Source organism: Manihot esculenta, chromosome 6, assembly GCF_001659605.2.
Source record: "Manihot esculenta cultivar AM560-2 chromosome 6, M.esculenta_v8, whole genome shotgun sequence".
Taxonomy (NCBI): domain Eukaryota; kingdom Viridiplantae; phylum Streptophyta; class Magnoliopsida; order Malpighiales; family Euphorbiaceae; genus Manihot; species Manihot esculenta.
In genome coordinates, this window is record NC_035166.2 from 5724489 (window position 1) to 5736719 (window position 12231).

Here is a 12231-nt window from a genome sequence, read left to right on the forward strand (position 1 = left end):
GAGCACCATGCAAGGCGTGCGACAAGACCTAGGCCAAATGACCACATCTATGCAAGGCGTGCGACAGGACCTAAGCCAAATGGCCACCTCTATAGGCCAACTGCAATCCCAAGGTAAGCTCCCTTCTCAAACTGAAACCAACCCCAGACAGAATGTTAGTGCGATTACTTTGAGAAGTGGCAAAAAGCTTCGAGATACTAATCATGAGCCAAAGCCACCTGAAGCCTCTCCATCGCAATCCGCAGCTCCTCCTGCGCAAAAGACTGACCTAAAGGTAAGCTTTCACATTCCACCTCCTTTTCCCAAGAGATTTGAAAGAACACAAAAAGAAAAGGAAGAAAAGGAGATCCTTGACACTTTCAGAAAAGTACAAATCAATATACCTCTGCTAGATGCTGTTAAGCAGATTCCCAGGTACGCTAAATTTCTGAAAGAACTTTGCACTAATAGGAGAAAGCTTGCAGAGAGAGAAAAAGTAAGTGTAGGTGAGGTTGTGACTGCTGTTATTAAAAGAGAACTCCCTACTAAATGCAAAGACAAAGGTATGTTTGCTATCTCTTGCAAGATAGGGAATGTTGGTATAAGGAAAGCCATGTGTGATCTTGGTGCATCCATAAATGTCATGCCTCTCTCCATCTATAAATCTCTCAATGCATGTGCACTCAAAGAAACAAGAGTTGTGATTCAACTAGCTGATAGATCTGTGGTATATCCCATAGGTGTTCTAGAAGATGTGTTAGTTCAAGTAAATGAACTAGTCTTTCCTGCTGATTTTTATGTGATTGATACTAAGGAAGATAGTTATAATACTAGTTCTGATATCCTTCTTGGACGTCCTTTCTTGAGTACTGCTAGAACTAAGATTGATGTGCATGATGGTACTCTCACTATGGAGTTTGAGGGGGAAGTCATTAAATATAATGTCTATGATTCCATGAAATATCCACATGATATATCCCCTGTTTATGGTCTTGATATTGTTGACTGCTTAAGCCAGGAAATTTTTAATGAAAATCAAGATGATATTCTTAACAGTGATTTCTGCAGAGATACTGATCAGGTACAGATTAAGAAGGAGCCAAAACCTAAGGAAACGGTTTGTAGCATCCAACAGATAGTTCGCAGTCAAGCGCAGATTGGAGAAAACTCAGTTGCACCACTTCAGAATGGTGTGCAGACCCTTCTTGCGCAAAAAGAGGCACCTGAAGACCTCTTAGGCGCATCCTTTCAGCCTCCCATGCAAAACAGCTCCATTCTGCCTCCCTTTCAGTATACTCCTGCGCAAGAAGAACCACCTGAAAGCCTTTCAAGCACATCATCTCAGTCCCAACCTCAAATCTCTCCCACTCTCTATCCAACGCAGACAAGCCAAGCACGAATGGAAAAAGAAGAGCCTAGTTCAGTCAGAAATCCATCTCAGAAAATCTCAGAATCAGATCTGAAGCCTCTTCCAGGCCATCTAAAATACATATACTTAGGAGCTGACAAGACACTACCAGTAATAGTGTCCAATGAATTGAACCAACATGAAGAAGCAAGCCTCCTGAAAGTACTGCAGAAACACAAAGGAGCCATAGGATGGACCATTGATGACATAAAAGGTATTTCTCCTTCTACATGCATGCATAGAATTCACATGGAAGATGAGTGCAAGCCAGTTCGAGATGCTCAAAGAAGACTGAATCCACCCATGATGGAAGTAGTAAAAAAAGAAATAGTCAAGCTCCTTGATGCAGGTATCATCTACCCAATCTCTGATAGCAAATGGGTGAGTCCTGTGCATGTAGTCCCAAAGAAAACTGGGATCACCATTGTTCCAAATGCTGAAGGAGAACTTGTTCCCACTAGAGTTCAAAATGGATGGAGAGTATGCATGGACTATAGGAAGCTCAATGCTGCAACAAGGAAGGACCACTTCCCATTGCCTTTCATTGATCAGATGCTAGAAAGGCTTGCAGGTAAAACTCACTATTGTTGTCTTGATGGTTATTCAGGTTTCTATCAAATTCCAGTTGCCCCAGAAGACCAAGAGAAAACCACCTTCACTTGTCCCTTTGGCACTTTTGCCTTTAGAAGAATGCCATTTGGACTATGCAATGCACCTGCCACTTTTCAACGGTGCATGATGAGCATATTTTCTGACTATGTGGGTAAGACAATTGAGGTATTTATGGATGACTTCACAGTTCATGGAAATTCTTTTGATGAATGCCTTACCAATTTAGAAAAGATCTTGCAAAGATGCATTGAGACTAACCTTGTGCTTAATTATGAAAAATGCCATTTTATGGTTAATCAAGGTATGGTCTTAGGTCATGTTGTTTCAGCTAAAGGCATTGAAGTGGACAAAGCGAAGGTGGATACCATCAAAAATCTGCCTTATCCCACAACTGTTAAAGACATCCGATCATTCCTTGGCCATGCAGGATTCTATAGAAGAATTCATCAAAGATTTCTCAAAAATCACTTTGCCATTATGCAGATTGCTCCAACAGGATGTAACCTTTGATTTTGATGCAGACTGCAAAAAGGCATTTGACTTGATTAAAGAATTGCTTGTGACTGCCCCAATTATTCAAGGACCTGACTAGAACTTGCCTTTTGAAATCATGTGTGATGCAAGCAATTATGCAGTGGGAGCAGTCTTAGGGCAACGTGTGGGAAACTCACCCCACGTCATTCACTATGCCTCTTGCACACTGGATGCTGCACAAAGCAATTACACAACAACTGAAAAAGAACTCTTGGCAGTTGTGTTTGCTTTGGAAAAATTCAGACCCTACCTCTTGGATACCAAAGTCATTATCTATTCTGACCATGCAGCTCTGCGATATCTGATCAAGAAAAAGGAAGCCAAGCCAAGACTAATTAGGTGGATTCTTCTCCTACAAGAATTTGATCTAGAGATAAGAGACAAAAAAGGCAAGGAAAATCTTGTGGCTGATCACCTCAGTCGGCTTCCATCCAGTTCTACGCCTTGCCCAGTTGAGGAAGCCTTCCCAGACGAACATCTGTTCGTCACTCACTCTGCCTAAGAAGATCATGCCATGCACACCACACCCCAGGGGAGTACTCAGTTTCCTTTGTTCTCTTTTTCTCTCTTCTTTTACATTAAGGACAATGCATGATTTAAGTGTGGGGGTGCATATCTCTTCTTCCTCCTCTCTTTCTTTCTATCTTCTTCTTCTGTCTTTTGCAATTTCTCCTTTCAGATTTTTCAAAAAAAAAAAAAAATCTTTCAGTTATGCGATTTATGCTTTCAGTTTTCTTTTAGTATATTTTTGCTTTCAATAATACACACACAACCACAACCATCTTCTTCTTTTTGTTTTGCTCTACTCAAAACTGATGAACTATGTTGAATGAGTCTTTCTTTCCATGACCCCATTGATGTGAAAACTCTTTAAACTTATGTTCAATCACTTGCAGTGGGTTATATTCATGCTTGAGAATTGCCTTTTGAATTGAATCTTTGAGTTTGCTACGGTGAAAAATATATTGATGACCCTCAATTGATTGAGAATAAATTAAAATTGTGTGAATGAACTTAATGTGACTTGATTTAGCAATTGGTGTTGATTTGCCCAAATCATTGAGAGAAAGAAAATTCAGCAAAGGCAAAGACCTCAAAAGCACAAATTGAAAATTGTTCCAATAGTCAAAAGACTATGAACAAGGCAAGTAGCCACTTGGATAGGTGACCAACTGAAAAATATAAACCTTCAAATCAAAAATAGGTTGGTGACCTTTCCAAGCGAGATCTAAAGTGCAAAAGTCTGAATAAAGTACTTCAAGGTAAGGGCAAGTCAATCCAAAAGCTAGAAAAAAGTCTTAACAAAAATGTGCATGTATGGTCTCTCTTAAGGAAAACAAATCCTAGCCATGGTAAGTAAAGGGAAACAAGGAAAGAAGGTGAGTAATCTTCATGCATATATTCTTCACTGCAATGATTCAAAATAGGGGTCTAGAGTAAGAGCTTAAGTGGAAACAAGGATCTAGAGTGAGAAAGCTTGTTTGACTATGTTTATTTGTTTGAGGACAAGCAAAAGGCTAAGTGTGGGGGTATTTGATAGAGCATAAATTAGTCCATTTTATATTAATATTATTGATAAATATTTATATGATTTCTGCTTAATTTATTGCTTTTAATATTATTTTGTAGAAAATGGTGTAAAAGGACAATTTGGAGAAAAACCCCCTAAAACTGCCTTATTTAGAGCCAAGAAATAATTGGGCAGCAAAAGGACACTTGGGCCTGCACATAGCAGCCCATGGATGCTTATGGACCAGCCCCAAACGCGCAGATGGACCCGCCAGTGCCCTGCACCGTGGAACGCACCATGGATCAGTCAACTTGGGCCCACGAAAGCATTTCAACGCCCACTCCACCGTGGACAGCCCATTCACGTGAGAGGACCGAATTCACGCACCCGCGCACTCCTTCACCATGGACCACTCGGCAGATGGGCTTCGCATGGACCAGTTACGTGGATCGAGCTCCTCAATTCATCTCATCAATTCACGCAACAGGCCCGCTCATACACGTCCAGCTTCAAGTGGACCACCAGCACTTCCAAGCTCCTCACGTGGGCCCGCGCCGTCTCCAAACTGCCCAAGCACCAAACACATGCACATGGGCCCTGCCAAATTCACTCCACCATTTCACCTCACGTGGAACATGGCCCGCTTCATCACTCTCTCACGCAAACCAAATTCTTCACGCGAACCGCGCCTCAGCCCAAGCGCTTCACGCCAAGGGGGCCCGCCGAAGCACTCCCTCACGTGGGCCTAGGCCATCTCCTCACGTGGACCACAGATCACGCGCTCCAGGCTCCGCACGTCCACTCGCCGTTCCAGCACATCACCGCACCTGATCCACGCTTGCACATGACCGCGACCAATTTTCCTGAATAGGGCGCACACTTCCTCTGCTCTATTTAAAGAACCATCAGTGGCCGACAATTGGAGAATCCGAATTCTCGGCAATTTCCGCCGCTCCAAGCGCAAGGCAGAATTCCATCCTTCGGTTTTTATTTCTTTTCCCTTTTATTTATTCTCTGTTTTTAATTTAGACAATGAGTGGCTAATTTTCCTAATTCTAGTTGAGGATTGGTTGAAACCAAGGTTGTTTAATGGGTTGTGAGATCTGAACATAAATTATTGTCTTTGGTTTTGTTCGCGTAAAAACCAATGAATTGCATGATCTAGCATTATCTCCATACGTTTGGGTAGCTAGGATTGGATCTCTCTATTTCTTTATGCAATTGACAATTGTTTTGATGCCTATGGCCCAAGGACGTTCCTTGGCAATTTGTTAATTAGTAATTGATTAGAGGACGTTCCCTAATTAATTTAATCATAAGGAGAGACATGGTGGTGAGAAGCGTCTTCCACCCCCATAACTAATCTATTGAACCAATCAAGATAATCTAAGTTTCAATGATCAACCCAAACAACTAAAGTGGATCCATATCTTCAACTAGGCTTTTCTCATATTGATTTACTCTTTTATTTTAATTATTTGCTTTCTATTATTACTCTCATTATTAGTTACTACAATCAATCTCAAACCCCCCCATTTACTTTTATTGCAATTTATTTTTATTCTGTTTCCAGTTTATCTCATTTGATCCCACTTTCAGTCTTTTATCTCATCTTTAATTTATTATTGTTTCAGTTTATTTTATTGGTCTTGTTGAGAAAAATAAATAGGTAATCAATTCTCTGTGGATTCGATCCTTTCACCACTATCTGCAGTTGTAAAATTGTTGATAACTAGAAAGGTTATTTTTGACCGGCCTCGACAACCGCGAGTCAGGGACCAAACATCCAAGAACATGACTCTAAAATACTTCCCAAAAACCCCCTAAAACACCTTAAAACAGTCACATAAATCATGCAAAGGAAGGCTGAACAGGGCACTTTCAACGGCAGGTTCGGCGGTCGAAAGTCCCTCCAGAGCCGAAAGTCATGCACCTTCGGCGGCACTTTTGGCGGCCGAAGGTTCTCTCCAGAGACGAAACTCATGTATGTTCAGCGGCACATTCGGCGGCCGAAACTCCCTTTCAGAGCCGAAAGTCCACTTTCGGGGGCAGGGTTCGGCAGCCGATACATGCTACCACAGGCAGGTTCGACGGCCGAAAGAGCTTTCGGCTCCCAAACCTGAGTTCCTCCAAAGGGCAGAAACTCAGCCTCTTTTATGCACAAAGCCTCCCAACTCATTCAAACATGCATTTACCTATTCTACAACAAGCAAACTCAAGCCAACAAGCCTATAGGGGTCTCAAACTGTCCTAAACCCCTACTACAACACATCAAACATACATAAACATCATACATTGCCCAAAACCTCAACATAAACCCATAAACTCAAAAATAACCTAAACATGCATTTCTACCCCATAAATCTTCATAGAACTTGCTTAAAACATAAAATGAGCTAAAGATCTACTCTTACCTCTTGAAGATCAAGAGGAGAGGCGATCTAACTCGGAGATGGGAGAGATTTCGCTCCTTTGGTCTCCAAGCTCCAAAACTTGCTCTTTTGCTCAAAAATCTTCAAACCAAGTCAAAACTCATAAGAAATCATGAAAACTCGAAGGAAGAAGCTCAAAATCAATAAGGGACGGCAGAGAGCTCACCTTGGCCGAAAATGGGGAGAAAAGCTCGCCCGTTTCGGACAAGGGACCCCTTTATAGGTGGCTGGCCAGGCCACTTTCGGGGGCCTAACGTGCCTCCGCATGCATGCCATGTTCGGCGGCCGAACATAAGGTTCGGCGGCCGAACCTGGACTTCCCTCACTTATGCCTTTGGGGCCTAAAGCACTCCCGAAGCGCATGCATGTTCGGCAGCTGAACTTGAGGTTCGGCGGCCAAACCTGAATCTTCCTCCAAGGTTATTTTTATGGAAAACTCATTTCTTTCTTGCTTAAAACCATAAAATACATTAAAACATTTTATAAAAACATGATTTTACCCTTCTAGAGGTTTCCGACATCTGAGATTCCATCGGACGGTAGGAATTTCGATACCGGAGTCTAGCCGGGTATTACTGAAATAATGAAAACTGGAGCACCATGGAGTCTTACAATCTCATTGACATAGATTTCTGCTAATTTGTCCAAAGAATAATCCATCCTGACAGGCAAAAAGTGTGCTGACTTGGTTAATCCATCAACTATCATCCATACTCCATTATGTCCACATGAAGTACGAGGCAACCCATAAATAAAATCCATAGTAATGTGTTCCCACTTCCATTCTGAAATAGAGAGCAGTTGCAGCTTTCCTATTGGATGTTGATGTTCTACTTTAATCTGTTGGCATACTAAGCATGTGGACACAAAGTCAGCTATTTCTTTCTTCATGTCTGGCCACCAATAATTTTCCTTAAGATCTCTATACATTTTTGTACTATCCGGATGCATAGAGTAAGCAGAACAATGAGCTTTCTCCATAATCTCTCTCTTCAAGCTTTCCACTTTGGGTACACATAATCTATCACCAAACATTAAAGTCCTATCCTCCCTTAGGGAAAATTCGGTATGGGTGCCATCTCTTACTTCATTATTGATCTTACTCAACTGCTCATCTTGATTTTGGGCTTTTCTGACTTTTTCTATCAAAACTGATCAAATTTTGAGAGTTTCCAATAATGCTCTCGCATTATCCATTGCTAGTTCTACCCTTAAGGATATGATCTCTAGTAATAAGGGAAGCTGAACTGTTTTGAGATAAGCTAAATTACTAAAGGAATTGCGACTAAGTGCATCAACTACTACGTTAGCTTTGCTTGGATAATATTCAATGGTAAAGTCGTAGTACTTAAGTAACTCAATCCACCATCTCTGCCTTAAATTCAACTCCTTCTTTGTGAGAAGATACTTCAAACTCTTGTGATCTGTAAAAACCTGGTAAGTCCCGCCATAAAGATAATGCCTCCATGTCTTTAATGCAAACACAACTGCAACTAATTCTAAGTCATGGGTAGGATAATTTAATTCATGTGGTCTAAGCTGTCTAGAAGCATAAGCTATCCCCTTCCCATGTTGCATGAGTACACAGCCTAAACCCTTGCGAGAAGCATTACTGTACACCACAAATCCACTTGTAACTGAGGGTAAGGTAAGGACTGGAGTTGATGTAAGACATGTCTTAAGCTTCTCGAAGCTCTCTTAACATTCATCTGTCCATTCAGACTTTGCGTTCTTTCTAAGAAATTTAGTCATTAGTGCTGCAATGATAGAGAAATCTTGAACAAAGTGACTATAATACCCTGCTGATCCCAGAAAACTCCTAACCTCTGTAACATTAGTTGGAGGGTCCCAATTGACTACTGCTTCAATCTTCTTAGGATCAACCAAAACTCCATCTGCTGAGATAACATGTCCTAAGAAAACCACCCAATCAAGCCAAAACTCACATTTACTCAATTTAGCATACAGTTGCCTATTCCACAAAATTTGAAGTACTATCCGTAAATGCATCTCATGCTCTTCCTTGCTACGGGAATACACTAAGATGTCATCAATAAATACAATAACAAAGCTATCCAAGTAGGGCTTGAACACCTAATTCATGAGATCCATAAAAGCAGCAGGTGCATTAGTTAACCCAAAAGGTATAACGAGAAACTCATAATGCACATAACGAGTTCTAAAAGTTGTCTTAGGTATTTCAGACTCCTTGATCTTCAATTGATGATATCCAAACCGCAAATCAATCTTAGAGAACACCTTAGCACCTTGGAGCTGATAAAAAAGATCATCAATACGGAGTAAGGATACTTATTTCGCATTGTGACTCGATTTAATTGTCTGTAGTCAATACATAGCCTTAAGGAACCATCCTTCTTCTTCACAAATAACTCAGGAGCTCCCCAAGGTGAAACACTGGTGATAGAGAATAATTTAGACCATTTTATCATGATATTATTATGTTCATTTACACTTTTTCTGGCTAATTTTGTGGTTTTGGTCTTATTTTGCAGAAAATAGGTGTAAAGAGACAATCTGGTGAAAATGCTCTTAAAACTGCCCAAAAAATGCCAAATATGGAAAGTTTCAAATAAGGAAAGTGTCAAATAAGGAAAGTGCAGAAGTAAAAACAGATAAGGAAAGCACAGTCAACAGATTATTTGAAATTCAAATTGCAGATCTTTCTTTCCTTGTTTAAAGATGTGCAGACACCTCAGCAGTCAATTCTTCCTATTCAAGAAGCGAGATCTCAAGAAGATGCACTTGCCTCTCATGCATTCAGTATTCAAAATTTGAAATTCAAAAGAATGCTCCACCTAAAAAGGAAAGTTTGGACAGCACCTCTTTCCTTTTGAAAGCCTTGCCGCGCGCCTCCTTCCTTCTGAAAGCCTTGTTGCGTGCCTCCTTCCTTTTCAGACACAATGTGGGCAGCAAGCAGCCTCTTGGGCAGCAAGTAAGGACCTAGGGCCACACTTTTAACTATAAAAAGACACATAAGGAGCCTCCCCATGCTTTTCTACTCTCCCTTGGATACACCTACGGGATTGCAAGTGGCATCATCTCTTCTTCTTCCTTTCTTTATTTTTTTGTTTTTATTTCAGCCATGAGTGGCTGAAACCTTTTTTCTAGTTGAAGATTGGTCGAAATTTAAGTTATTTTATGGATTGTGAGATCTGAACATACATTGTTTGTCTTTGGTTTATTCAATATTCATACAATTTCATGCTTGATTCCATTATTGCTTTGTTATTTTGATCAATGTGGCAACTTGATTCTTGATTGCAAGGTAATATATTCTTAGTTTGGATAATTTTGAGTTCGTAATTGCTTGGTGACTCGCGGTTGTCGAAGCCGATCAAAAATAATCTTTCCGGTTATCAACAATATTACTACTGCAGATAGTGGTAAAGGATCGAATCCACAGAGAATTGAAAACTAATCTATTTTTCTCAACAAAATCAAGAGAATTAACTAAAAGCGCAACTGAAAGCAAAATAAAAGTAAAGTGCAATAAAAGAAAAATGGAGGGTTTTGAGATTGATTTGATTAGCAACTACTGAAAGCAATTAAATAAGCAGAATGATAAAATAAAAGGGAAATCAAATATGAGAAAGTTCTAGTTGAAGAGATGGATCCACTTTGGTTGTTTGTATTGATCATTGAAACTTATGTTCTTTTGATTGATTCAATAGATTAGTTATGGAGATGAAAAACGCTTCTCACCACCATGTCTCTCCTTATAATTAAACCAATTAGGGAACGTCCTCTAATTAATTACTAATTAACAAATTGCCAAGGAATGTCCTTGGGCCTTAGGCATCAAACATTTGTTAATTGCATGAAGAAAGAGAGAGATCCAATCCTAACTACTCAAACGCATGAGATGTTACTAGATCATACAATTCCTTAGTTGTTACACCAAGTGTTCTTATGTTTGAACAATTCAAGCAATTACGAACTTAAAATTATGTAAACTAACAATTAATTACCTTGAATCAAGAATCAAGTGGCCAATTTGATCAAAACAACAAAGTAATAATAGAATTCAAGCATGAACTGTATGAATATTGAATAACCAAAAGACAAACAATATGTGTTCAAATCTCACAATCCATAAAACAACCTTAGTTTCAACCAATCTTTAAATAGATAAAAAGGTTTCAGCCACTCATGGCTAAACCAAAACCAAAAATAAAAGAAAGGAAGAAGAAGATGAACAGAAGATGGAGCCGGATGAGAGTCTTACGCTGGAGGAGTTGCAAAAACGTGGAGAGAGAGTCGGCTGGCCTTTAAGGAGTCTTTAAATAGGTTTTAGATGCTGACCTTGCTGCCTAAGAGGTGCTTGCTACCCAAGTTGTGTCCGGAAAGGAAATAATCGCGTTGAATGGACTGGAGAGGGAAGGTGGGCGCGCGGCATGCATGTGCAGAAGGAAAAGTGAATCTGTCCAGTCTTTCCTTTTTAGGTGGAGCTTTCGTTTGAATTTTGAATGCTGAACGCAGAAGAGGCAAGTGTACCTTCATGAAATCTTGCTGCCTAACTAGGAAGATATGACTGCTGCAGTGTGTGCACATCTTTGAACAAGGAAAGAAAGATCTACGATTTGAATTTCAAATAATCTTCAGACTGAGCTTTCCTTATTTGCTTTTGCTTCTGCACTTTCCTTATTTGAAAACTTTCCTTTTCTGAAAACTTTCCTTATTTGAAAACTTTCCTTTTTTGGCACTTTCCATTTTTGGCACTTTTTGGCAGTTTTAATAGCATTTTCTCTGGATTGTCTCTTTACACCTAATATCTGCAAAACATGATTAAAACCACAAAATTAGGCAGAAAAGATGCAAATAAACATCAAGAACATAATGATAAAATGGACTAAAATATGCTCTATCAAATATCCCCACACCTAGCCTTTTGCTTGTCCTCAAGCAAATAAACATAGTCGAACAAGCTCTCTTTGCTTTTGATCCTTTATGTCCACTTAAGTCTTACTCTAGACCCCTATTTTGAATCATTGCAGTGAAGAATATATGCATGAAGATTACTCACCTTCTTTCCTTGTTTCCCTTTATTTACCATGGCTAGGATCTTTTTTACTCAAAAGAGAGATTATACATGCACTTGTTCTTATTCAGTTAAGACTTTTTCTATCTTTCAGAGTGATTTGCCCTTACCTTGAAGTACTTTATTCAGCCTTTTGCACGTAAGTTTTGCTTGAAAAAGTCACCAACCTTTTGACGTGAAGGTATATATTGGTGATACCCACCTCCAGTTACTCAGTTGGTCACCTGTCCAAGTGGCTACTAGCTCTGTTCATATTCTTTCAACCATTGGAACAGTTTTCAATTGTGCTTATGAAGTCTAAGCCTTTGCTGAATTTCTTTAATCAATGCATTGGACAAATCAATACCAATTGCTAAATCAAGTCATGTTAAGTTCATTCACACAAATTTCATTCATCCTCTCTAATGAGTGTCATCAATATATTTTTCACCATGGCAAGCTCAAAGATTCAATTCAAAAGGCAATTCTCAAACATGAATATAACTCACTGCAATTGATTCAACATAAGTTTAAAGAGTCATCACATCAATGGGGTCATGGAAAGAAAAACTCATTCAACATAGTTTATCAGTTTGAGTAGAGCAAATCAAAAAGAAAAGAAGGTTGTGGTTGTGTGTGTTATTGAAAGCATAAATGAAAACAAACTAAAGGAAAACTGAAAACAAAAAAAATCGCATGAACTGAAACAAAAGAAAGC